Genomic DNA, 6,000 nt, shown 5'->3' on the forward strand with positions numbered 1-6,000 from the left:
TGCACAACCTGGAGCCACAGGCTGGAAATGGAGATGAAAAGCTGGAAATGAAAAGCAGCCTGAGGTTGCACAGCTTCTCCTGGCTGCCCTTGGAGCAGGGAGTGAGGGGGATGAGGGCTGAGTGCTCTGGGTGAGAAGGGAAGATGTCCACAGGGGTGACAAGGCCAGCAGAGACTGTGGTGTCACTGACAGGGACACGAGCCACACTCAAGCTGCATATTGCCTGCAGGAAAGAAAAGCTTAAAACAAAAGGATTATTAAAGTAGCTGAAAACTTGGGAAAATGCATGCAAAAGAGTCAGGGGAATTGGATGAATAAAATGCCCCCCAACCCCCAGGTGCCAGCAACATAAACAGTGGAAAGGCTGGAGCACTCAAATGGCTGTGCTTTCATAAAGTGCCTTTTTTTTTCAGACTTTTTGGTTCTGTTTTTCTTCTTTATCTCTCCCCAAGAGTGGCTGACAGATGACCTTTAAAGCCCTGGAGAGCAGCCCCAGCAGGTGATTTACTAACAGCTGTGCCAGTCAGCAAACTGGAGGGGCAGAGGTCGGGGCTGCCTGGCCAATTCGGGGTGGGATTTAATTAAAGAAAGATGCATTACACTTTTTATTGATTTGTGTGTATGCACACACCAGCCTTCTCTTCTTTTCTTCTTTTCTTCTTTTCTTCTTTCCTTCTTTTCTTCTTTGCTTCTTCTCTTCTTTTCTCCTTTTCTTCTTTTCTTCTTTTCTTCTTTTCTTCTTCTCTTCTCCTTTTCTTCTTTGCTTCTTTCCTTCTGTTTTTCTTCTTTTCTTCTTTTCTTCCTTCTTTTTTTTTTTATGTTTTTGTTGCCTCTCCATGCACCTGGGCATTTTATCCTGGCTGTGTCACCCCCCAAGGACACTGCTCCCTGAACTGCCAGCTCACACTTCCAGAGGGGCTGGGAACAGGTGGGGAGGAGGCAAGTGGAGGGGAACCCAACAACTGCCAGCACAAGGCATCCCTGCTTTTCCCTCGGGATCCATGGGCTGCTGGATGGGTATTTGAGGGACGCTGGATTTTCTTTTCCTCTCCCCCTGCAGTAAAACTTTTCCCATCTTCTATCTTCCAATGATCCACTGTGAGAGGGGGGAAAAATGCATTAAAAGTCTTTCCTTTTTTGTCTAGGATCAAAGGCTTTTCCACTAAAGACAGTGGGCATTTTTGGAGCAGCAAAATGCACAGTAAAAGCAGAGTAAAGGCAGAGTTAAAATTCTGTGACTGTGTTCACACACCAGTGCAATTCATTATTTTCACTCATGCACCTAATCCCCTTTTTCGCTACCTCAGACTTTTACTATTACTAATATTCTGCTGTTATTTTTATCAACTTTTTTTAAAATGTAATATTCGCATGTAAACAAACTTCCATTCAGCTGGTGAGTTTAAAAAGTGCAGTGACCAGCTTGCCTCACTTCTGCCTGGCTAAGTCCATGGCTTGGAGAAAAGCTTGAGGATTGCTGTCAAGTCTTCCAGTGATGGACAGTCTGCTGTTCTAGTGCTGAAATTAATCTTTCACAGAATAAACAAGATCTCGTGACCAAATTTGTCCTAAGGCATTTTTCAGTCACAGAACCTTACAGGGAGGGCTCAGATAAATTAAGAGTAAGTCATCTTGCTTCTTCTCAAAAGTTACTGTCCTCACAGACGTTTCTACCAAATCACATTGCAGTCTTGCCTTAAGTAAAACACATGGAGCCTCTGATGGTTCCCAAAGCAAGGCAGATTTCATAGGCTTTGGATCCCTCAGTGAGCTTTTTTCTCTTTTTTCCAAGCTCTTCTCTTGGCCTTGTTGGTCTCTCTCCCAGACATGGTGGTTGTTGTTGGTCTGGAAGTTCCCGTGACAGGTGAGGTTTCTATGGACCAGGATGCTCCAGGCACAGCTGCCAAATTTCCCTTTAAAATATTCTCTACCAGCCTGGGCTCAGGGATCCAGATGTGCCACATCCAAGTCCTGGTTGGGTTCACGTGGCTTCTGAAGAGGCAAGAAGGGGAAGCCACCCCAGCCAAAGACAAAGGAGGTTTCAGAGCAGTCAAGGATCTGAGGGTTGCCCTTTCCCCTTCACTCTGGTTTCTACCTTTTTGGTTCTATACCCAAGCATTGGCAGCAGCCATTGTCTGTAGGTCAGAATCCTACAGCCCTAACTTGAGGCAAACTCCAAAAATGGATGTTTTTGGTGTAGCAGACTGGCCTGGAATGTCTAGATCTAAACTAATTACACATCCGTCACAGACTTCCCGTCATCCCGCCAAAACTGGGATGCCTGTGTCCAGCTGAGCCTTTCAACACCACCAAGGCATCTGCACGTCCAGTTCCCTTTAAAATGCACGGGAAATAAATATCCAACATCACTATGTGGCTTTGAAAATCCCCCTGCAATCTCCAACCCTCACTTCCCATCTGTAAAACAGGAATAACAGCAATTCCTACCCCCTATCTGCTTTATCAGTCTTGTCTATGCAGACCACAAATTCTATGAGACATGAACTGGCTGCTACTAAATATAGGTACAATGTCTAGCACAGTTTTTATTAGAGCCCCTAGGCACTACAGCTCCATAAATATCCATGTTGACTTTTTCCAGATTAAGAACACATCAATGGGAGCTTTGCTCGAGTAAGAACTGCAGGATCTGGCACTGGTGATCTTAAACCCTAATAGGAATGAGAGAGCCTGAAGCCTCTTCCAGGCTCATTCACTGGTATCAATGCTTTTAATACCAAGTCAGCTGTTATGACATTAAGGCTATGTTTCTCTTGGTGCTGTTTCTTGGAACTGAAGAGCCCTCCTGAAGTTTTAATTTTCTTTACTGAAAAGCCCTGCTATGGTAAATCATCAACTCACCAAATTTATAGGAGGCACAGCACTTGGTATGTCACGTCTCTGAGCCCAGCCTACTGATTCATTTACTTATGCTTTTGTTCTCTTGCTTTGTAGTTCCCTTGATTTCAGCAAGTGTCTATCATTTTCATGTGGCTTGCTGGCTAGAATGCCCCCTACTATTCCAGTAATCATTGCCCTGCTCGAGTGTTTATTACTCACTGAATGGCTGCACAGACTGGTAAAATGACCTGAGCTGTATGAATTTTCCCTCAAGTCTCTGGGGCCTCACAATTCTTGAAAGAATGTAAAGGAAGAAAAAAAAAAAGGAGCTTAGTTATGGGGAAGGGTCAAAGTCAAGTTTCTCTGCAATAGCAGATTTCTTCTGTGCCTTCAGTGCCTCTGACACTGAGCACTCACCACATCACCTTCAGTACTCAGGGAGCAGCTGTGAACTTGCCATGGGATGAGAGCTGAGCCAGGTAACCTTTGGCAGCCCACTGTGCATCTGTGCATCAAGAGACTGCTGCTCAAACTGCATGTGCTGCTCCTCCACAAAACATTCCCCCTGGCTGGGGTCCCAACACGCTGGGGACTGCCTGGTTGGCTGGGGTGTATTTGAGTTGAGGTTTGTGGTAGGTGCACTGTAAAAAACCAAAACAAAACAAGAAAACACAAACAAACCACACATACACATACGAAAAACCAGTGACCAATACAAGATAATGCACAGACATGTAAATAACTGTGGGTAGGTTTCCAAAACACAGACTCTGTCTAACTTTTATCAGTGGTTTGTTTCCCTTCTGGCTAAGATTCTCAAAAGTGGGTGCCTAAAATTAGTCTCTCCTGGGTAAAAGCTTCAAAAGCATCTTAATAACACAGGAATCTAAGTGCCTCGTATAGCACTTCTTCAAGGCTCTGGAAAATCTCAGCCCTCCATCCACATCTTTAGTGATATGATTTTTAAATGCCCCGAGCTCCCAGGAGCTGCTGTGGCAGCCGAGGGTGAGGATTCTTCTGAGGAAATGGGGTATCCATCACACTTTGTCTGCTGCCCTGATCCTGCTCAAAAAATCACACCTAATATGGATTCCCACATTCAACATGACTCCAAACTTAAAGCAGTTTTAAAGCCTGCAGTCAGTTTCAGTCCCATGGATACCACAGCACAGCGTTTGCAGTTATGAATCAGACCACAAATGCTGTTGTTTTGGGGAAGATTTCACAGCACTGTTATTCCCATACCCACAGCTCATCATTGCTGTCAGATGTGCTAGCTCTAGGCCATAGGGGGTATAAAGGGCACCAAATAAACAAGCACAATTTCTTCTCTCATGCAAATTTTATTACAGTCGTATGGGGGGACTGTAAAAGATTTCTGTGTTTAGCTGCTTCTTATGGAAAGAGGATTTTTTTTTTCCATAGTATTAAAAAACAAAGAAAACAAAAACCAAATTTCACCCTGGAAGAAAGGCCAAAGGAGTCCTGGCACAGCTATTTCAGAGTAAGCTATTCCACACTCCTAATTCTGCGAGAGTTCCCCAAGGAAAACAAGGAACAAAAAGCAATTTTTCCTTCTAGAAGGAAACTTACTGAGCAGGCCAGCATGAGGAGCAGAAATCTGTTAGCAAAGGAACACCAAGGTCTGTTGTGTGTGACTCTGGGTGCTTGTGTCTGGTGCAGGATGCTGATCCCTGGGATCTCATGGCACCCAGGGGAGCATCCCACCATGGGATACACCCTTCAGAAACACAGGGAGCAGCCTCTGCCATGCCTTGCTGTCTCTCTCACGAGGACAGAGGGACAGAGCTGAAGGAAACCCAGGCCAAGGACTGGAAGGGACCAACACAGCCACAGAATCCCTGGCAGATGCCACTGGAGTGTCTTCAGTGCCCTCCTCAACAACACTCCCACATCACTGCTGCTCATGGGAATGGAAACTTTGCTGCTGACCAGGAAATCAAAGAGAAATAAAAACCAGCCAGGGCAAATATAAATTCAGTGCAAAACCTCTTCATTTCAGCTGAATCTAAGTGAGCATTTTACTCACTGAATTTAGCCTTGCTCTTGTTTCCATATGGGTCACCTAGAGGTTAGGGCTTCCTAATCTTCTGTATCGATCTCATGTCTGAGCTGTTTTCAAGATATATCATATGTCTCTGCACTGCCTGTCAAGCATTTCTTGTGATAGCAGAGCTCATGCAATGCCAGTCAGCTTCACCACATACAGGGTCACACACATTATATCATCTGAAGCCTCCTAATGAGGTTTTCTGATTAAATAAAAACCTTTATTCACAAGGTTATTCCATGCAAGCAGTCACTAGCGTTAACATTTTCTTTTGTTATTAATTTGCTGCCAGTAAGCTATTCACTGTGGAGCAAAATACAATGAAGAAGAGGCACTGGAAGGTCAAAAGGAATCAATATTAATGAAAAGTAAACATACAAGTCAGGGAGGAATCACAAACCCAGTTTGAAGCTAATTTGGTTTTTTATTCCAGCAAGTATGCATGGTGGCTTTTGCATTGTATTCACAAAGTTCTTGTTTGGAAGTGTTGTTAGGAACTTTTGAACTCTCTTCAGTTTCTGAGCTGCTGCACTGTCAGCCAAACATTGCTTGTTCAACCACAGCCCCAGTGCAGCCCTAATTCAAGAAAATGCTGAATTTTCCTTTGGTGTCCATGGGGAGCTCCTAACGAGCAGACCCCTAAGGGCCCTAGAAAAGATACCAGCCACATTTCCAGCAGCATCCTAAGCCCTTTTCTGAGCTCCCCTTCTGCTGGGATGTAGAGCGAATCTTCCACGTACAGCTGTGCTTCATGCTAAATATGGAGCAGCGATCAACATCTGTGGGGAGTTCATCTCTGGCATGTTTACATGAGTATTTATTCCTCCTTTGTCTTCAGGCAGCAACTACTACATAATGTATTTGGTATGATTAATTGTGGGAATGTTGTTCATCCCAGCATAGCATGACATCTCCAATTACATGACATCTTTCTCTCATTTGTAAGGGAAGAAGTGATTTCTGTATCTTGACATGTTTATCATCGTTAGGGTGAGCTAGTTATCTTACATGGGGCTGCCCCTGCTTCTCAGGGCTGACAGATTATGGTTTCACATTAAAATCACATATGCCTTGTTATTGCAGCTGCA

The sequence above is a fragment of the Lichenostomus cassidix genome, chromosome 1Ab (assembly GCF_008360975.1).
Source record: "Lichenostomus cassidix isolate B80296 chromosome 1Ab, HeHo_3.0, whole genome shotgun sequence".
NCBI classification, from domain to species: Eukaryota; Metazoa; Chordata; class Aves; order Passeriformes; family Meliphagidae; genus Lichenostomus; species Lichenostomus cassidix.